The 23,061-nt window shown below is 39.2% G+C and overlaps 1 protein-coding gene across 1 annotated transcript in view; it reads right to left on the reverse strand.

The window, feature by feature from the left end:
* SYPL1 (synaptophysin like 1) overlaps nt 1-23,061 on the reverse strand; it is a 122,228-nt gene that overhangs the window by 64,993 nt on the left and 34,174 nt on the right. The gene's annotated exons all lie outside the window — the stretch shown is intronic.

A 23,061-nucleotide genomic window follows, 5' to 3' on the forward strand; every position in this document is an offset into this window, starting at 1 on the left:
CCAAACTGAAACTGCTCCTGAGGACGAAGGATCAGGCTTTTGTTCTTTGTTGAAACGAAAGGAACGAAAACGATTGTTAGCCCTGTTTTTACCTTTAGACTTTTTATCCTGTGGTAAAAAAGTTCCTTTCCCACCAGTAACAGTTGAAATAATAGAATCCAACTGAGAACCAAATAATTTGTTTCCCTGGAAAGAAATGGAAAGTAGAGTTGATTTAGAAGCCATATCAGCATTCCAAGTCTTAAGCCATAAAGCTCTTCTGGCTAAGATAGCCAGAGACATAAATCTAACATCAACTCTAATAATATCAAAAATGGCATCACAGATGAAATTATTAGCATGCTGGAGAAGAATAATAATATCATGAGAATCACGATTTGTTACTTGTTGCGCTAGAGTTTCCAACCAAAAAGTTGAAGCTGCAGCAACATCAGCCAATGATATAGCAGGTCTAAGAAGATTACCTGAACATAGATAAGCTTTCCTTAGAAAAGATTCAATTTTTCTATCTAAAGGATCCTTAAACGAGGTACCATCTGACGTAGGAATGGTAGTACGTTTAGCAAGGGTAGAAATAGCCCCATCAACTTTAGGGATTTTGTCCCAAAATTCTAACCTGTCAGGCGGAACAGGATATAATTGCTTAAAACGTTTAGAAGGAGTAAATGAATTACCCAATTTATCCCATTCCTTAGCAATCACTGCAGAAATAGCATTAGGAACAGGAAAGACTTCTGGAATAACCGCAGGAGCTTTAAAAACCTTATCCAAACGTATAGAATTAGTATCAAGAGGACTAGAATCCTCTATTTCTAAAGCAATTAGTACTTCTTTAAGTAAAGAGCGAATAAATTCCATCTTAAATAAATATGAAGATTTATCAGCATCAATCTCTGAGACAGAATCCTCTGAACCAGAAGAGTCCAAAGAATCAGAATGATGGTGTTCATTTAAAAATTCATCTGTAGAGAGAGAAGATTAAAAAGACTTTTTACGTTTACTAGAAGGAGAAATAACAGACAAAGCCTTCTTTATGGATTCAGAAACAAAATCTCTTATGTTATCAGGAACATTCTGCACCTTAGATGTTGAGGGAACTGCAACAGGCAATGGTACATCACTAAAGGAAATATTATCTGCTTTAACAAGTTTGTCATGACAATTATTACAAACAACAGCTGGAGGAATAGCTACCAAAAGTTTACAGCAGATACACTTAGCTTTGGTAGATCCAGCAGGCAGAGGTTTTCCTGTAGTATCTTCTGGCTCAGATGCAACGTGAGACATCTTGCAATATGTAAGAGAAAAAACAACATATAAAGCAAAATAGATCAAATTCCTTATAAGACAGTTTCAGGAATGGGAAAAAAATGCCAAACATCAAGCTTCTAGCAACCAGAAGCAAATGAAAAATGAGACTGAAATAATGTGGAGACAAAAGCGACACCCATATTTTTTGGCGCCAAATAAGACGCCCACATTATTTGGCGCCTAAATGCTTTTGGCGCCAAAAATGACGCCACATCCGGAACGCCGACATTTTTGGCGCAAAATAACGTCAAAAATGACGCAACTTCCGGCGACACGTATGACGCCGGAAACGGAAAAGAATTTTTGCGCCAAAAAAGTCCGCGCCAAGAATGACGCAATAAAATGAAGCATTTTCAGCCCCCGCGAGCCTAACAGCCCACAGGGAAAAAAGTCAAATTTTTGAGGTAAGAAAAATATGATAATTTAAAGCATAATCCCAAATATGAAACTGACTGTCTGGAAATAAGGAAAGTTGAACATTCTGAGTCAAGGCAAATAAATGTTTGAATACATATATTTAGAACTTTATAAATAAAGTGCCCAACCATAGCTTAGAGTGTCACAGAAAATAAGACTTACTTACCCCAGGACACTCATCTACATGTTTGTAGAAAGCCAAACCAGTACTGAAACGAGAATCAGTAGAGGAAATGGTAAATATAAGAGTATATCGTCGATCTGAAAAGGGAGGTAAGAGATGAATCTCTACGACCGATAACAGAGAACCTTATGAAATAGACCCCGTAGAAGGAGATCACTGCATTCAATAGGCAATACTCTCCACACATCCCTCTGACATTCACTGCACGCTGAGAGGAAAACCGGGCTCCAACTTGCTGCGGAGCGCATATCAATGTAGAATCTAGCACAAACTTACTTCACCACCTCCCTTGGAGGCAAAGTTTGTAAAACTGATTTGTGGGTGTGGTGAGGGGTGTATTTATAGGCATTTTAAGGTTTGGGAAACTTTGCCCCTCCTGGTAGGAATGTATATCCCATACGTCACTAGCTCATGGACTCTTGTTAATTACATGAAAGAAAACGTAACCTGCCCCCTACCAGCTGAGCTGGAATGAGGGCCGCACCTTCATGTGGACTTAGAAGCAGGCTTTGCCTTTCTAGCTGGCTTGGATTTATTCCAGACTGGAGATGGTTTCCAAACTGAAACTGCTCCTGAGGATGAAGGATCAGGCTTTTGTTCTTTGTTGAAACGAAAGGAACGAAAACGATTATTAGCCCTGCTTTTACCTTTAGATTTTTTATCCTGTGGTAAAAAAGTTCCTTTACCACCAGTAACAGTTGAAATAATGGAATCCAACTGAGAACCAAATAATTTGTTACCCTGGAAAGAAATGGAAAGTAAAGTTGATTTAGAAGCCATATCAGCATTCCAAGTTTTAAGCCATAAATCTCTTCTAGCTAAAATAGCTAGAGACATAAACCTGACATCAACTCTGATAATATCAAAAATGGCATCACAGATAAAATTATTAGCATGCTGTAGAAGAATAATAATATCATGAGAATCATGATGTGTTACTTGTTGCGCTAAAGTTTCCAACCAAAAAGTTGAAGCTGCAGCAACATCAGCCAAAGATATAGCAGGTCTAAGAAGATTACCTGAACACAGATAAGCTTTTCTTAGAAAGGATTCAATTTTCCTATCTAAAGGATCCTTAAACGAAGTACCATCTGACGTAGGAATAGTAGTACGTTTAGCAAGGGTAGAAATAGCCCCATCAACTTTAGGGATTTTGTCCCAAAATTCTAATCTGTCAGACGGCACAGGATATAATTGCTTAAAACGTTTAGAAGGAGTAAATGAATTACCCAATTTATCCCATTCTTTGGAAATTACTGCAGAAATAGCATTAGGAACAGGAAAAACTTCTGGAATAACCACAGGAGCTTTAAATACCTTATCCAAACGTTTAGAATTAGTATCAAGAGGACCAGAATCCTCTATTTCTAAAGCAATTAGTACTTCTTTAAGTAAAGAACGAATAAATTCCATTTTAAATAAATATGAAGATTTATCAGCATCAACCTCTGAGACAGAATCCTCTGAACCAGAAGAGTCATCAGAATCAGAATGATGATGTTCATTTAAAAATTCATCTGTAGGGAGAGAAGTTTTAAAAGATTTTTTAAGTTTACTAGAAGGAGAAATAACAGACATAGCCTTCTTTATGGATTCAGAAACAAAATCTCTTATATTATCAGGAACATTCTGCACCTTAGATGTTGAAGGAACTGCAACAGGCAATGGTACTTTACTAAAGGAAATATTATCTGCTTTAACAAGTTTGTCATGACAATCAATACAAACAACAGCTGGAGGAATAGCTACCAAAAGTTTACAGCAGATACACTTAGCTTTGGTAGATCCAGCACTAGACAGCGATTTTCCTGTAGTATCTTCTGACTCAGATGCAACGTGAGACATCTTGCAATATGTAAGAGAAAAAACATATATATAAAGCAAAATTGATCAAATTCCTTAAATGACAGTTTCAGGAATGGGAAAAAATGCCAAAGAACAAGCTTCTAGCAACCAGAAGCAATGAAAAATAAGACTTAAATAATGTGGAGACAAAAGCGACGCCCATATTTTTTCGCGCCAATAAGACGCCCACATTATTTGGCGCCTAAATGCTTTTTGGCGCCAAAAATGACGCCACATCCGGAACGCCAACATTTTTGGCGCAAAATAACGTAAAAAAATTACGCAACTTCCGGCGACACGTATGACGCCGGAAACGGAAACAAATTTTTTGCGCCAAAAAAATCTGCGCCAAGAATGACGCAATAAAATGAAGCATTTTCAGCCCCCGCGAGCCTAACAGCCCACAGGGAAGAGTCAAATTTTTGAAGGTAAGAAAAAATGATTAAATCAAATGCATTATCCCAAATATGAAACTGACTGTCTGAAAATAAGGAAAGTTGAACATTCTGAGTCAAGGCAAATAAATGTTTGTTTATAAAGTTCTAAATATATGTATTCAAAGTGCCCAACCATAGCTTAGAGTGTCACAGAAAATAAGATTTACTTACCCCAGGACACTCATCTACATGTTTGTAGAAAGCCAAACCAGTACTGAAACGAGAATCAGCAGAGGTAATGGTATATATAAGAGTATATCGTCGATCTGAAAAGGGAGGTAAGAGATGAATCTCTACGACCGATAACAGAGAACCTATGAAATAGACCCCGTAGAAGGAGATCACTGCATTCAAAATAGGCAATACTCTCCTCACATCCCTCTGACATTCACTGCACGCTGAGAGGAAAACCGGGCTCCAACTTGCTGCGGAACGCATATCAACGTAGAATCTAGCACAAACTTACTTCACCACCTCCATCGGAGGCAAAGTTTGTAAAACTGAATTGTGGGTGTGGTGAGGGGTGTATTTATAGGCATTTTGAGGTTTGGGAAACTTTGCCCCTCCTGGTAGGAATGTATATCCCATACGTCACTAGCTCATGGACTCTTGCTAATTACATGAAAGAAACATCAGTGTAAACAGGAACCTATAAGTATTTATCCATCTTACACAATTTCTCTGGGACCACTATAGGGTCACAATCATCTAGAGCCGCTAATACCTCCCTGAGCAATAAGCGGAGGTGTTCAAGCTTAAGTTTAAAGGCCGTCATATCAGAATCTGTCTGAGGGAGTGTCTTTCCTGAATCAGAAATTTCTCCCTCAGATAACAAATCCCTCACCCCTACCTCAGAGCATTGTGAGGGCATATCAGATACGGCTACTAAAGCGTCAGACTGCTCAGCATTTTTCCTTAACCCAGAGCTGTCCCGCTTTCCTTGAAAACCAGGCAGTCAGGATAAAACCTCTGTGAGGGTTGTATTCATAACTGTGGCCATGGCTTGTAAAATAAATGAATTTGACGCACTAGAGGTACTTGGCGTCACTTGTGCGGGCGTTACTGGTTGTGACACTTGGGGAGAGCTAGATGCTAAACCCTCATTTACTTCTGACAGAGAATCATCTATTGCTCTATTTTTAAGTGCTAATATATGTTCTTTATAGTTTATGGACATATCAGTACAATTGGGACACATTCTAAGAGGGGGTACCACAATGGCTTCCAAACATATTGAACAAGGATTTTCCTTGGTGTCAGACATGTTAAACAGGCTAGTAATGCAACAAGCAAGCTTGGAAAACACTGTAATCAAAGTAAATAACACTTAGAAATAAAACAGTACTGTGCCTTTAAGAGAAAAAAAGCTGCACAAATTCTGCAAAACAGTGTAAAAAAGCAGTAAACATAACGAAATTTTTACAGTAGTATCATATAGCCTTAGTAACTTTGCACAGCTATGCAAATAAACAATTAACCCCTTAATGGCAAAACCGGATTGAAAAAACATCAAAACCAGTAAAAAAGACTTTCAGCACTTTGCCACAGTTCTGCTGTGGCTCCTACCTGCCCTTCAGAACAATTTGTGGGGGAAAAAACATAATTTATGTAAGAACTTACCTGATAAATTAATTTCTTTCATATTAGCAAGAGTCCATGAGCTAGTGACGTATGGGATATACATTCCTACCAGGAGGGGCAAAGTTTCCCAAACCTCAAAATGCCTATAAATACACCCCTCACCACACCCACAAATCAGTTTAACGCATAGCCAAGAAGTGGGGTGATAAGACAAAAGTGCGAAAGCATAAAAAATAAGGAATTGGAATAATTGTGCTTTATACAAAAAAAAAAAATCATAACCACCACAAAAAGGGTGGGCCTCATGGACTCTTGCTAATATGAAAGAAATATATTTATCATGTAAGTTCTTACATAAATTATGTTTTCTTTCATGTAATTAGCAAGAGTCCATGAGCTAGTGACGTATGGGATAATGAATACCCAAGATGTGGATCTTCCACGCAAGAGTCACTAGAGAGGGAGGGATAAAATAAAGACAGCCAATTCCGCTGAAAATAATCCACACCCAAAATAAAGTTTAAATCTTATAATGAAAAAAACTGAAATTATAAGCAGAAGAATCAAACTGAAACAGCTGCCTGAAGTACTTTTCTACCAAAAACTGCTTCAGAAGAAGAAAACACATCAAAATGGTAGAATTTAGTAAAAGTATGCAAAGAAGACCAAGTTGCTGCTTTGCAAATCTGATCAACCGAAGCTTCATTCCTAAACGCCCAGGAAGTAGAAACTGACCTAGTAGAATGAGCTGTAATCCTTTGAGGCGGAGTTTTACCCGACTCGACATAAGCATGATGAATCAAAGACTTTAACCAAGACGCCAAAGAAATGGCAGAGGCCTTCTGACCTTTCCTAGAACCGGAAAAGATAACAAATAGACTAGAAGTCTTTCAGAAATTTTTAGTAGCTTCAACATAATATTTCAAAGCTCTAACTACATCCAAAGAATGCAACGATCTTTCCTTAGAATTCTTAGGATTAGGACACAATGAAGGAACCACAATTTCTCTACTAATGTTGTTAGAATTCACAACCTTAGGTAAAAATTTAAAAGAAGTTCGCAACACCGCCTTATCCTGATGAAAAATCAGAAAAAGAGACTCACAAGAAAGAGCAGATAAATCAGAAACTCTTCTAGCAGAAGAGATGGCCAAAAGAAACAAAACTTTCCAAGAAAGTAATTTAATGACCAGCGAATGCATAGGTTCAAAACGGAGGAGCTTGAAGAGCCCCCAGAACCAAATTCAAACTCCAAGGAGAAGAAATTGACTTAATAACAGGTTTTATACGAACCAAAGCTTGTACAAAACAATGAATATCAGGAAGACTAGCAATCTTTCTGTGAAAAAGAACAGAAAGAGCAGAGATTTGTCCTTTCAAGGAACTTGCAGACAAAAACCTTTATCCAACCATCCTGAAGAAACTGTAAAATTCTAGGAATTCTAAAAGAATGCCAAGAAAAATGATGAGAAAAACACCAAGAAATGTAAATCTTCCAGACTCGATAATATATCTCCCTAGATACAGATTTACGAGCCTGTAACATAGTATTAATCAGAGAGTCAGAGAAACCTCTATGACTGAGAATTAAGCGTTCAATCTCCATACCTTCAAATTTAAGGATTTGAGATCCTGATGGAAAAAAGGACCTTGTGATAGAAGGTCTGGTCTTAACGGAAGAGTCCACGGTTGGCAAGTGGCCATCCGGACAAGATCCGCATACCAAAACCTGTGAGGCCATGCTGGAGCCACTAGCAGAACAAACGAGCACTCCTTTAGAATCTTGGAAATTACTCTTGGAAGAAGAACTAGAGGCGGAAAGATATAGGCAGGATGATACTTCCAAGGAAGTGACAATGCATCCACTGCCTCTGCCTAAAGATCCCTGGATCTGGACAGATACCTGGGAAGCTTCTTGTTTAGATGAGAAGCCATCAGATCTATTTCTGGAAGTCCCCACATTTGAACAATCTGAAGAAATACCTCTGGGTGAAGAGACCATTCGCCCGGATGTAACGTTTGGCGACTGAGATAATCCGCTTCCCAATTGTCTATACCTGGGATATGAACCGCAGAAATTAGACAGGAGCTGGATTCCGCCTATACTAGAATTCAAGATACTTCTTTCATAGCCAGAGGACTGAGAGTCCCTCCTTGATGATTGACATATGCCACAGTTGTGACATTGTCCGTCTGAAAACAAATGAACGACTCTCTCTTTAGAAGAGGCCATGACTGAAGAGCTCTGAAAATTGCACGGAGTTCCAAAATATTGATTGGTAATCTCACCTCCTGAGATTCCCAAACCCCTTGGTGCTGTCAGAGACCCCCAAACAGCTCCCCAACCTGTCAGACTTGCATCTGTTGAAATCACAGTCCAGGTTGGAAGAACAAAAAGAAGCCCCCTGAACTAAACGATGGTGGTCTGTCCACCACGTCAGAGAGTGTCGTACAATCGGTTTCAAAGATATTAATTGAGATATCTTTGTATAATCCCTGCACCTACTGGTTCAGCATACAGAGCTGAAGAAGTTGCATGTGAAAACGAGCAAAGGGGACCGCGTCCAATGCAGCAGTCATAAGACCTAGAATTTCCATGCATAAGGCTACCGAAGGGAAAGATTGAGACTGAAGGTTTCGACAAGCTGAAACCAATTTCAGACGTCTCTTGTCTGTCAGAGACAGAGTCAAGGACACTGAATCTATCAGGAAACCTAAAAAGGTTACCCTTGTCTGAGGAATCAACAAACTTTTTGGAAAATTGATCCTCCAACCATGTTCTAGAAGAAACAACACTCATAAAAGACTGGAAAGGTTCTTTCTAATGAAAATGAGCAAAGGGAATTGAATCCAATGCTGTGGCCATAAGACCTAAAACTTCTGTGCATATATAGCAACTGAAGGAAATAATAGAGACTAAAGGTACCGACAGACGGAACCCAATAGAATTATCCCTTGTCTGATAGAGACAAAGACAGTGACACAAACTATCTGGAAACCTAAAAAAGGTGACCCTTGTTTGAGGAATCAAGAGCTTTCGAAAAAAAGATCCTCTAACTATGTCCTGAAGAGCAAGTGAATCATATGAGATTCCGCATCCTCAGAAAATAATCTGAATGAAAACAGAAAAATGAAAATATGCATTTATTGTATCTAAGGAAAACAAATAATGCTATCAATGACCATAAAAAGGCAAAATAGTTTGAATAAAACTCCAAACCCGGTTCCTAAAAAAGGAACTGGAAGAAATACCCCAGAAGATTCCAGGTCTGAGCAGCGCTTGAACCCCATGGGTGCCCAGCCATGCTTCAACAGTATCCAAAATATATAGGACAGAAACACACTTAAAGAAAGTGTTAGCCTTACTGGAATAGAATCAAAGAAATTTGGACAAAATAGAACCAAATAAATTTCAAAGAAGTCTTAACCTGCCCCTTACCAGCCAAGCTGGAATACGGCACAATATTAGGGAGCTGATTTCGAACCCCAATTAAAAACATGTTACTTGGGAAAGAACTCAGGTATTCGTTCCTTAATAAGAACAACCAAACTAGTATAAGCTTAAAGTTTTAGTCTTAGAACTCAATCTTGAAGCCCAGAGTAACAGTTAAGAATTGAATCCAATTATAAAACAAATAATTGATTATCTTAGAACAAAAGAAATATGGATTTTTTTTTATTTTTTTTAAATCACAAAATTCTTCTAGCTAAAATAGCTAAAGACATAGATTAACCCTCATTTGCGAAAATATTCAATAAAATGAAGACACAAATGAAATTATTAGCATGATAGTCCAGTTTAAAGGACCAGTCAATACAGTGGACTTGCATAATCAATAAATGCAAAACAACAAAACAAATGCAACAGCACCTAGTCTAGTAAAGGTTGTCCCTTAACAATGCTAAAATAAATCATAATCTGATACTTGATCTTAAAGTAAACAGAAAAAATGAAGCAATTGCAATATCCAAATAAATCACAGGACCAAGAAAAGTACCTGAAACTAAATAATTTTCCATAAATAAGATACAACTATCTAAAGGAAAATAAATACGATTTTGCTATAGAAACAATAGCATAATTAGAAGAAGTAGAGATAGCCCCAATAAATTGGAGAACCCTCCAAATTGAATTTAACTGCTGGCAAAGAATATAGTTTAAAACCTTTGAAGAAGGAATAAAAGAAAATTCTCAGCCTATTCCATTCCCTAGAATGGGGAATTGGAAAGAAAACCTCTGAAAACACAGGAGAAATAAATAGGCAGAAATAGTGTCAGCTAGTCTTAAAGAACTAGTTACCTTAATATCCAAAATAATCAACACCTTTTCAACAAAGAACAAATGTACTTTAATAATAGAAAAATAATAAAAAAGTAGATTTGTTAGTGTCAATATCTGATGAAGAAAATTTCTGAAAGAGAAAAAACATCATCAGAGAAGGATAAATCAGTATGTTGTTGGTCATTTGAAACTTCAATAATTAAAAAAGAAGTGAAAAAGACCTAAAAATTTTATTAGAAGGCACGAAGTCAGACAAAGCCTTTAAAATAGAATCAGAAAAATATTTCTTATAAATCTTCTAAATATTTCTTGTACATAAGATGTAAGAATGGAAATATATAAAGCATAAACACTAATGGATACTGCATGTAAAAGTATATCATAATAACTTATTACAAACCATAGCTAAAGATAAACATTTATAACATTTAAAATAAATGAACTTAGCTTTGGTAGAACTGAAACTCAGTTAAGCGTTTTTCCAGAAGTGGCTTCTGATTCAGGGTCAATCTGAGACATCTTGCAATATGTAATAGAAAAAACAACATATAAAGCAAAAAAGATCAAATTCCTTAAATGACAGTTTCAGGAATGGGAAAAAAATGCCAATGAACAAGCTTCTAGCAACCAGAAGCAATAAATAATGAGACTTAAATATTGTGGAGACAACAATGACGCTCAAATTTTTTAGCGCCAAAAAAGCCGCCCACATTATTTGGCACCACATCCGGTAACGCCGACATTTTTTGGCGCAAAAAACGTAAAAAAAAAATGACGCAACTTCCGGCGACACGTATGACGCCAGAAATGACAAGAAAATTTTTGCGCCAAGAAAGTCCGCGCCAAGAATGACGCAATAAAATGAAGCATTTTCAGCCCCCGCGAGCCTAACAGCCCACAGGAAAAAAGTCAAATTTTAAGGTAAGAAAAAATGATTTATTCATATGCATTATCCCAAATATGAAACTGACTGTCTGAAATAAGGAACGTTGAACATCCTGAATCAAGGCAAATAAATGTTTAAACACATATTTAGAACTTTATAAAAAAGTGCCCAACCATAGCTTAGAGTGTCACAGAAAATAAGACTTACTTACCCCAGGACACTCATCTACATGTAGTAGAAAGCCAAACCAGTACTGAAACGAGAATCAGTAGAGGTAATGGTATATATAAGAGTATATCGTCGATCTGAAAAGGGAGGTAAGAGATGAATCTCTACGACCGATAACAGAGAACCTATGAAATAGATCCCGTAGAAGGAGATCATTGAATTCAAATAGGCAATACTCTCTTCACATCCCTCTGACATTCACTGCACGCTGAGAGGAAAACCGGGCTCCAACCTGTTGCAGAGCGCATATCAACGTAGAATCTAGCACAAATTTACTTCACCACCTCCACAGGAGGCAAAGTTTGTAAAACTGATTTGTGGGTGTGGTGAGGGGTGTATTTATAGGCATTTTGAGGTTTGGGAAACTTTGCCCCTCCTGGTAGGAATGTCTATCCCATACGTCACTAGCTCATGGACTCTTGCTAATTACATGAAAGAAAACTTCTTTTACAGCCCTCAAACACGGCAGGAACCTCTGGAGAAGCAGTTAGAAGTCTCAGAGGAAAAGAAACTGCACAACTGAGGCACGAAAATAGGCCCCTCCCACCTCACTCAATGTTTTGAGGCCTAACAGACAAACACTAGAGTGTCTCTAAAAACCATGTGGGTTAGAAAACTCAAAAACAAGCCACAATGACCCCTTTAGTCCCTTCAAAAAAACATTATTATAATTGCATCATTCACTGAATAAACAAAAACTTTTTTTTACCAAACAGTGTCACCAGTAACTAATGAGCCCTTCATGCAAGCTGAAATTCCTATCCAAGTATCTGAATACAGCTTACCCTTCCCTCATGGGGATATTGCCAGCCTTTTCTAGAAATAACAGTCTGTCTAGAAAAAAAATAGACTGAACATACCTTAATGCAGTTTAGCCTGCAAACTGTTCCCCCAACTGAAGTTTTCCTGTACTCTTCAGCCCTTGTGAGAACAGCAGTGGATCTTAGTTACAAAATGCTAAGATCATCATCCTCCTTGTAGAAATCTTCATCCCTTTTCTGCCAGACAGTAAATAGTACACACCGGTACCATTTAAAAATAACAAACTTTTGCTTTGAGAAAATAAAAACCCTAACATTTTTGTCACCATACTCCTCTTTGCCCTTCCTAGCAGTTAAGCAGGCAGAGAGAATGACTAGGGGGTGGAGCTAAGGGGGGAGCTATATAGGCAGCTCTGCTGGGGGTGCTCTCTCTGCCACTTCCTGTAGGGGAGGAGAATATCCCACAAGTAAGGATGAATCCGTGAACTCGATACATCTTACAAGAGAAAATCCCTTTAAATGAATTTGATGAAGTATGACATTTTGAACAACTTTCCAATTAACTTGAATTTTGCTTTTTTTCTTGGTATCCTTTGTTAAAGAGTAATCCTAGGTGAGTTCAGAAGCATGCACATATCTTTTGCCATCTAGCAGCAGTACTTGCAACAATGTTTATAGCAATGTCATACACAGTTGAAAAACACCGTTTACATAGAATGTTACACACACATGCACACTCCTAAGCTTCTATGAACCAATCCAACTTTAGTCTTCAACAAAGGATACCAAGAAACAAACCAAATCTGACAATAGAAGTAAAAGGGAAATACGTTAAAATAGTATACTCTGTCCAAAATCAAGCAAATTTAAATTTGACTTTACCGTCCATTTAATTCAAAATTTCCCAAACTATGTAACATGCCTTAGATGCTACAGGCGCATGGGCCTTCAGAAAAGTATTAATCTATATTTAACCCCCCCCCCCAAATACCTTTACCTTTGAGAATCAAGAATCCATTAACCAAGCTGTCTTTTTTTAAATATAAATGTATTGAGGTTATAGAATAAACATTACAGGCATATTATACCCAAAATATTGCACGTATATTTTTATTTATTTATTTATAAAATATTTTACCAGGAAGGATACACTGAGATTTCTCTCGTTTTCAAGTATGTCCTGGGATCACAAAACATTGCATTGATACAATAGGGTACAATAAAATACAAAATAATAATAATAATAATAATAATAATAATAATAAACAATATATGCAAACATTTAACATAGAGCAGGTATGAAATATTTAATCAACCATGACAGGAGCATTCTGTTTTGAGATATGTATAGAGGGATGTCTTAAAGGATTTTAGGCTTGGGGAAGTTTTTAAAGTGTGAGGGAGGTCATTCCATAATTGTGGCGCTCTGTAGGAAAAGGAGGATCGAGCTGCTTTCTTTTTGTATTGAGGCAAGCTAAACAATGTGCTGTTATTGGATCGGAGGTTATAGGAGGTGGGAATAGCAGGGGAGAGCATTCTGCTCAGGTAGGGTGGGAGCTTCCCAGAAAGGCTCTTAAAGACAAGGCAGGAAAGATGGAGGGTGCATCTAGATTCCAGCGACAGCCAGTTTAGTTCTTTTAGCATGTCACAATGGTGGGTCCTGTAGTTACATTGTAGCACAAAGCGGCAGAACGAGTTATATAACGTATTTAGTTTATTAAGGTGAGTTTGAAGCACAAGTAATAGGGAGTGGAGATAGAATTACATCTATACTGAAAAAAGCATGCGTGTAACTTGCAACTCTTAATGCCCATATTACAGACATACAATAAACTTTAACTTATCTTAATGGTGCACGGTTTGAGTACCTCCTTGGAATACAGCAGGAATCAAAAAAGAGATTTCCCTTTAAAATTAACAGAGGCCTCTTTTGGGCCCCCAAAATGCGACTAACATAGAGGGTAATTTAAAGGGAAGTAAGGTAAAGAGGACAACTCTCTAACCCTAAATATGCACTCAATAGAAGAAAGAAACGTAAACAAAAGGCAGTTTCTGAATAAATTGTACAACCAAGGTACCAGGTGTAGGATCTTAAGGAATCCACTGCTTGAGTATTAAAATCTACGCTTGTCACTGTATAATAAATCAGAATACGGGTTAGATTAATATTTTAAAAGCCACAACTGAGGTGGAAGATAACTGCTTGCTGATAAGCAGAAGATAGTTACATTATCCTAAAAAAACGGGTACATAAAAAGTATTATATGTAATCTGTTACCACCAATTAAGCGAAGGAAAATGGCAATACATACTTTAGTCAAACATAAGCCCCTCCCAATCAAAACTAACTTAAGCGCCACTTTTTATATACATTTTAATTAAACTTCTATTTCATATCAAATCACCAACTAATATGAGCAAATTGAAATTTAACACTTATTGATAACTGAAAAATATTTAAGGAAGTTGTACTCTGTCTTACTGTGACAATGTTTAAGGACCTTATTAAAATTACATATTATATGGGACATACCCCAGGAAAAACAGAATTTATGCTTACCTGATAAATTACTTTCTCTTGCGGTGTATCCAGTCCACGGATTCATCCTTTACTTGTGGGATATTCTCATTCCCTACAGGAAGTAGCAAAGAGAGCACACAGCAAAGCTGTCCATATAGCTCCCCCTCTAGCTCCACCCCCCAGTCATTCGACCAAAGGTTAGGAAGAAAAAGGAGAAACCATAGGGTGCAGTGGTGACTGTAGTTTAAACAAATTTTTTTTTACCTGACTTAAATGCCAGGGCGGGCCGTGGACTGGATACACCGCAAGAGAAAGTAATTTATCAGGTAAGCATAAATTCTGTTTTCTCTTGCAAGGTGTATCCAGTCCACGGATTCATCCTTTACTTGTGGGATACCAATACCAAAGCTTTAGGACACAGATGAAGGGAGGGAACAAGGCAGGTACCTTAAACGGAAGGCACCACTGCTTGCAAAACCTTTCTCCCAAAAATAGCCTCCGAAGAAGCAAAAGTATCGAATTTGTAAAATTTTGAAAAAGTATGCAGTGAAGACCAAGTCGCTGCCTTACAAATCTGTTCAACAGAAGCCTCATTTTTAAAAGCCCATGTGGAAGCCACTGCTCTAGTAGAATGAGCAGTAATTCTTTCAGGAGGCTGCTGGCCAGCAGTCTCATAGGCCAAACGGATGATGCTTTTCAGCCAAAAGGAAAGAGAGGTAGCAGTCGCTTTCTGACCTCTCCACTTACCAGAATAGATAACAAACAAGAAAGATGTTTGTCTGAAATCCTTAGTTGCTTGTAAATAGAACTTTAAAGCACGAACTACATCAAGATTGTGTAATAGACGTTCCTTCTTCGAAGATGGATTAGGACACAGAGAAGGAACAACTATTTCCTGGTTAATATTCTTGTTAGAAACAACTTTAGAAAGAAAACCAGGCTTGGTACGCAAAACTACCTTATCTGCGTGGAACACCAGGTAAGGTGAATCACACTGTAAGGCAGATAATTCTGAAACTCTTCGAGCAGAAGAGATAGCTATCAAAAACAAAACTTTCCCAGATAACAACTTAATGTCTATGGAATGTAAAGGTTCAAACGGAACCCCTTGAAGAACTGCAAGAACTAGATTCAAACTCCATGGCGGGGCCACAGGTTTATAGACAGGCTTGATTCTGACTAAAGCCTGAGCAAACGCTTGAACGTCTGGTACCTCTGCCAGACGCTTGTGTAACAGGATAGACAAAGCAGATATTTGTCCTTTTAAGGAACTAGCTGACAATCCTTTCTCCAGTCCTTCTTGGAGAAAGGACAATATCCTGGGAATCCTAATCTTACTCCATGAGTAACCCTTGGATTCACACCAACAAAGATATTTCCGCCAAATCTTATGGTAGATTTTCCTGGTGACAGGCTTTCTAGCCTGAATCAGAGTATCTATAACTGACTCCGAGAAACCACGCTTTGATAGAATTAAGCGTTCAATCTCCAAGCAGTCAGACGTAGATAAACTAAATTTGGATGCTTGAACGGACCCTGTATTAGAAGATCTTGCCTCATTGGCAGTGACCATGGTGGGACAGATGACATGTCCACTAGGTCTGCATACCAAGTGCTGCGTGGCCACGCAGGCGCTATCAGAATCACCGAAGCCTTCTCCTGCTTGATTCTGGCAACCAGACGCGGGAGGAGAGGAAATGGTGGAAAAACATAAGCCAGATTGAAGGACCAAGGTGCTGCTAGAGCATCTATCAATACCACCTTGGGATCCCGGGACCTGGACCTGTAGAGAGGAAGTTTGGTGTTCTGACGGGACGCCATCAGATCCAACTCTGGGGTGCCCCATAGCTGAGTCAGCTGGGCAAATACCTCCGGGTGGAGTTCCCACTCCCCCGGGTGAAAAGTCTGACTACTTAGAAAATCCGCCTCCCAGTTGTCTACTCCTGGGATGTGAATTGCTGAGAGATGGCAGAAGCGATCCTCCGCCCACCTGATTATTTTGGTTACTTCCATCATCGCTAGGGAACTCTTTGTTCCCCGCTAATGATTGACGTAAGCTACAGTCGTGATGCTGTCCGACTGAAATCTGATGAATTTGGCCGCCGCTAGCTGAGGACATGCCTGAAGAGCGTTGAATATCGCCCTCAGTTCCAGAATGTTTATCGGGAGAAGAGTTTCTTCCCGAGACCATAAGCCCTGAGCTTTCAGGGAGTCCCAGACCGCACCCCAGCCTAACAGACTGGCGTCGGTCGTTACGATGATCCACTCTGGCCTGCGGAAACATATTCCTTGAGACAGGTGATCCTGAGACAACCACCAGAGAAGAGAATCTCTGGTCTCCTGGTCCAACTGAATTTGAGGAGACAAATCTACATAATCCCCATTCCACTGTTTGAGCATGCATAGTTGCAGTGGTCTGAGGTGTATCCGAGCAAAAGGGACTATGTCCATTGCCGCAACCATTAGTCCGATTGTCTCCATGCACTGAGCCACAGATGGCCGAGGAATGGAATAAAGAGCTCGGCAAGTAGTTAAGAGTTTTAGCTTTCTGACCTCCGTCAGAAATATTTTCATTTCTACCGAGTCTATCAGGGTTCCTAGGAATGGAACTCTTGTGAGGGGGAGAGAGAACTCTTTTTGATGTTCACCTTCCACCCGTGAGACCTCAGAAAGGCCAATACAATCTCCGTGTGAGACTTGGTTCTTTGGAAAGTAGACGCCTGAATTAAGATGTCGTCTAGGTAAGGCGCCACTGCTATGCCCTGAGGTCTTAGAACCGCCAGGAGGGACCCTAGCACCTTTGTGAAAATTCTGGGAGCAGTGGCCAACCCGAAAGGAAGAACCACAAACTGAAAATGCTTGTCCAGAAAGGCGAACCTGAGAAACTGGTGATGATCTTTGTGGATAGGAATGTGTAGATACGCATCCTTTAGATCCACGGAAGTCATATATTGACCCTCCTGGATCATTGGTAAGATTGTCCGAATGGTCTCCATCTTGAATGATGGGACTCTGAGGAATTTGTTTAGAATTTTGAGATCCAGGATTGGTCTGAAAGTTCCTTATTTTTTGGGAACCACAAACAGGTTTGAGTAAAACCCCAGTCCTAGTTCTGCAATTGGAACTGGGTGGATCACTCCCATTGTATGTAGATCTTCTACACAGCGTAAAAACTCTTCTTTATTTGTCTGATCTGTAGACAGACGAGAAATGTGGAACCTTCCCCTTGGAGGAGAGTACTTGAATTCTAGAAAATAACCCTGGGCTACAATCTCTAATGCCCAAGGATCGTGTACATCTCTTGCCCAGGCTTGAGCGAAGAGAGAGAGAGAGAGAGAGAGAGAGAGAGAGAGTCTGCCCCCTACTAGATCCGGTCCCGGATCGGGGACTACCCCTTCATGCTGTCTTGGTGGCAGCTGCAGGCTTTTTGGCCTGTTTACCCTTATTCCAGCCCTGGTAAGGTTTCCAGTTTGCCTTGGGCTGTGAAGCGTTACACTCTTGCTTTGCAGCCGGAGAGGATGAAGCGGGACCGTTCCAGAAATTGCGAAAGGAACGAAAATTAGCCTTGTTCTTTGTTTTAAAGGCTTTGTCCTGAGGGAGAGCATGGCCTTTTCCCCCGGTGATATCTGAAATAATCTTTTTCAATTCAGGCCCGAATAGGGTCTTCCCTTTGAAAGGAATGTTCAAAAGCTTGGATTTAGATGACACATCGGCCGACCAGGACTTTAGCCATAGCGAATGGCTAAACCTGAATTTTTCGCCGCTAACTTAGCTATTTGGAAAGCGGCGTCAGTGATAAAAGAATTAGCTAGCTTTAGAGCCTTAATTCTATCCATAATTTCCTCATATGAGGTCTCCGTCTGGAGCGAGTCTTCCAGCGCCTCAAACCAGAAAGCAGCTGCAGTAGTTACAGGAATAATGCAGGCAATAGGTTGGAGAAGAAAACCTTGTTGAACAAAAATTTTCTTAAGTAAAACCTCTAATTTTTATCCATAGGGTCTTTAAAAGCACAACTGTCTTCAATTGGTATGGTTGTGCGTTTAGCTAGTGTAGAAACAGCTCCCTCCACCTTAGGGACCGTCTGCCACGAGTCCCGCATGGGGTCAGATATGGGGAACATTTTCTTAAAAACAGGAGGGGGGACAAAAAGGACACCTGGACTATCCCACTCCCTAGTAACGATATCCGCAATCCTCTTAGGGACCGGAAACGCATCCGTGTAAACAGGGACCTCTAGGTACTTGTCCATTTTACACAATTTCTCTGGGATCACCAAAGGGTCACAGTCATCCAGAATAGCTAATATCTCCCTAAGTAAAACATGGAGGTGTTCTAGTTTAAATTTAAAAGCCAATGTATCTGAATCTGTCTGGGGAGGAACCCTTCCTGAATCAGAGACTTCTCCCTCAGACATCAAATCCCTCGCTCCCACTTCAGAGCGTTGTGAGGGTATATCGGATACGGCTACCAAAGCGTCAGAATGCTCATAATCTGTTCTTAAAACGGAGTTATCACGCTTTGCAGGTAACACGGGCAGTTTAAATAAAAGGCTGTAAGAGAATTATCCATGACTGCCGCTAAGTCTTGTAATGTAAAAGGGTTAGACGCAATAGAGGTACTAGGCGTCGCTTGCGCGGGCGTAACTGGTTGTGACACTTGGGGAGAGGCAGACGGGCTACCCTCATTACCTTCAGTCTGAGAATCATCTTGGGCCACATTTTTAAGTGCAACAATATGATCTTTAAAGTGTATAGACATATCAGTACAAGTGGGACACATTCTGAGAGGGGGTTCCACCATGGCTTCTAAACACATTGAACAAGGATTTTCCTTAGTGTCAGACATGTTTAACAGACTATTAGAGTACACAAACAGGCTTGGAATCACTTTAATCAAATAAAAAACACAATTTGAAAAAAACGTTACTGTGCCTTTAAGAGATAAAAAGAGCAAACAATTTTACAAAACGGTGAAAAATGCAGCAATCTTTCTGAAATTTTCACAGTATGTAGCTAAAGCCTTAATAAGATTGCACCGCAAGTTTCAAAACGATTAACCCCTTAATGCCCAAACCAGAGCAGCCTAAAGCCAACACCTGGTTAAATCACTACAGCACCTTGCCACAGCCTTGCTGTGGCCCTACCTTAGGGATCAGATTTGGGGGAATATAGCTTCTTTTAGGCCCTCAAACATCAGCAGGACCCTCCATGTGAAACAGCATGAACTATCTGCAATTCTAAGTGCGCATCTGAGGCAATTAGGCCCCTCCCACTCTACGCCGGAGCTGTGAGGCCTAGTAAATCACTCCTAGGTGACTAAAAAACAGCCATGTGGTAATAACCCCAGAAAAAAACCCAAAAGGGCTTTCAAAGTGTCTTGCAAAACGATTTTTCCTTAGCCAAACAATCGATTGCCCTGAATAAGTGTCAACCAGTATATTAGCCCTATTATGTAAGCATTTAATACCTTACTAAGTCTGTGAACATAGCTTACCCTCCCCACATGGGGATCTTGTCAGTCTTCTAGCATTATCTCAGTCTTGTCTAGAAATAAATGACTGAACATACCTCATTGCAGTCAAGACTGCAAACTGTTCCCCCCAACTGAAGTTTTCTGGTACTCCTCAGTTCTGTGTGGGAACAGCAGTGGATTTTAGTTACAACATGCTAAAATCATTTTCCTCTCAGCAGAAATCTTCATCACTTTTCTGCTAGAGAGTAAATAGTACAAACCGGTACCATTTAAAATAAACTTTTGATTGAAGATGATAAAACTACAATTCTAACACCACATTCACTTTACACTCCCGAGAGAGACCCTAGTGCTTAGAGCCAGCAAAGAGAATGACTGGGGGGTGGAGCTAGAAGGGGAGCTATATGGACAGCTTTGCTGTGTGCTCTCTTTGCTACTTCCTGTAGGGAATGAGAATATCCCACAAGTAAAGGATGAATCCGTGGACTGGATACACCTTGCAAGAGAAAGACCAATAGTATCCCGACACAGTTAATGACCAAAAGTACATTTACCATAAGAGACATAGAATATACAATAAATACCTTCATAACAGAGAATAAAGCTTAAATTGACACAATCTAATAAAAAAGGCATACCTAAACAGTTTTGAAATAATACATTCATGTGAGGAGATGCCAAGGCATAAAAACAACCGAACAAAAGAGAAAGCAGACTTAGTACACACTCATTCTGGCTTGCCAACGGTCATTTGGAAATTCAATGTTGTGTGGCCAAAGTCAGCTAAAGTAGGAGATATTTAAATAAAGTGGAAAGCTTGAGTAGCGCACAACCGCCTAGAAGTGCCACCATCAGTTTCAGTTTTTTGATAACAAAATATCTCCCAGAAGACAAGACTGGAATCCAAGAAGAAAAAAAGAAAAATACATATACTGTCAGAGAAACTAGAGTTTAAATATTGTGGTCCAGAAGAACTACCCTCTATCCTTATTTGCCCCTTTCTAGGTCCTCTCAGGGGGATAACGGGCCTCACAGCAGTTTGAGCACCCCTTTCAAAGAAGAAGAAGAAGTCTAAGCATCTCACATTTCCTCACATTACCTCCTCCTGTGATGGCAAAAACTAAGACTGAGGGGAATCAGGAAGTCAAAGGGATTAAAGCTTTTGCTGATGGTACGTTTTTGCCTTCCTCCTGGTGGAGAAGAGTTTTGCTATGGCTCGTGGATTCTCACCGCCTTATGAAAGAACGTGGTTAGTATACTCAAGATAATTTTAAAGAAATGTCCTTGTCTGGACAAACAGCTCTTAAAGTGAAACAAAGAAAATATTAAGGCATGTCACACAGGATCCAGCACCCCTGGCCATATTGAATACAAAAACAAGTCTATTCACCTGACCTTTGGATATTCTATCTTTATAAAATGTTTAATAAGCTAGGAATAGGTAGAGCCCAACTAACTAAAACTAATATGAACTCATTAAAATAATAGATGCCATGAAACTAGGAAGAAATAGCAAATATCTAGCCAAACTAGAGAAGCTGGCTAGGACAAAGGCTGAAACTCAAATTGTATATGCATTAACTGGCATAAGACACATATGACATATCTTCTTCCCAAACCTAGAGGAAGAAGAGGCTTTAAAGAAAATATAGCAACTGACGAAGGAGGATGCTAAATATTAGCTTATGAAGCCGTGTATCAAAGACAGCACAACTAGATGAAATAGTAAGGTAGGAACTCGAAAATCGAATAACGTTCTATACAGCTAATGACAGAACGTTTAGGAGCTCAGGGTTTTTAAAAGCCCTTCTTGCAAGAGCTAAGCAAAACACAGAGAAATGCCAATCACAATTTTAAGCCTCTTTAAGGAAGGAAATGTTTTAGTATTTTTTTTTTTTTGTTTAAAAAAAAAAAAAAAAAGCAGCAATCAGCTTTATCTGAATATGTTACAAACACAGCTTTGCACACTGCACATCTCCTCTCCCTATTAAACAATTACACCTTAAAGGGATACAAAACCCACATTTTTCCTTTTATGATTCAGATAGAACATACAATTTTAAGTAACTTTCTAATTAACTCCTACTATCTATTTTTCTTCTACTCTTGGAATCTTTATTTGTAAAAGCAGGAAAGTAAAGCTTTCTTGGTTCAGCACCTAGGTAGCGTTTGCTGATTGGTGGCTAAAAAGTTGCATGCTCTATCCGAATCATGAAAGAAAAAAAAAATGTAGGTTTAATATCCCTTTAAGAATACATTTCCAGGTGTAGCAGGGCATACTAGGGTCCTCTGCCACTGAGATGTATACAAAAGCCGAAACAATTAAGGAACCAAAAATTAAATTATCTGTAGCAGGGGCAGGATACACAGCAGACGACTATCCAGGAGCCTGAAATTTTGCTGCATTCACTGGCAAACATACTGCTGTTACCAATTTAAATGTACCGGATCATGGGAAACACCAAAACAGCATCAGTGTTTAAACTACCTCCCTAAAAACTGTGAGCCATAACACAAAATTTCATAACTGAGAAAAACTGCTATACACTACTAGACAAAACATTTCAAAGAGATAACAAATTTGTTGGAAAAACTGTCCAAAGGAAGAAAAAAGTACAAGCAAAGTTTAAATAAACCCACTTGCCCATAAAAATGGTGGAACCCACAAACTACCTTGCCCTGTAGTATCATACTGTATGGATGTGGGCAACCCTCTAAATTCTTGCTTGAGATAAGACTAGGAACTTTCAGAGTAGGGGTGGGGCAAGCTGTGTGCTTAGAGGGTCAAAGGCAGTGGGCCTGGTCTCTTCTAGTAGAGAGACCTGTTTTAAGTGGTGTCAATCCTTTATTTTAGATAAATGAAAAAGAAAGAATTATCACTTCTGCTGGAGAAGAACTGAAGCTCTGCCTACTTTTGGACAGAAAAAAGGTATAGCATGGGTGGCAAATAACCCCTCAGATGCCTGGGAGCCATTTATACCTAATGTATTGGCCAGGAACCCAATACATACCAGTACTGATATGGTATGTCAGTGAAATTTTCTATATTGCTAATTAAAAAAAAATAATTAAAAAATATATATATATACATCTGCAACAAAACAAATCTGCAATGTACTGGCATGGTAAATATGCA

Source organism: Bombina bombina, chromosome 6, assembly GCF_027579735.1.
Source record: "Bombina bombina isolate aBomBom1 chromosome 6, aBomBom1.pri, whole genome shotgun sequence".
Lineage (NCBI taxonomy): Eukaryota > Metazoa > Chordata > Amphibia > Anura > Bombinatoridae > Bombina > Bombina bombina.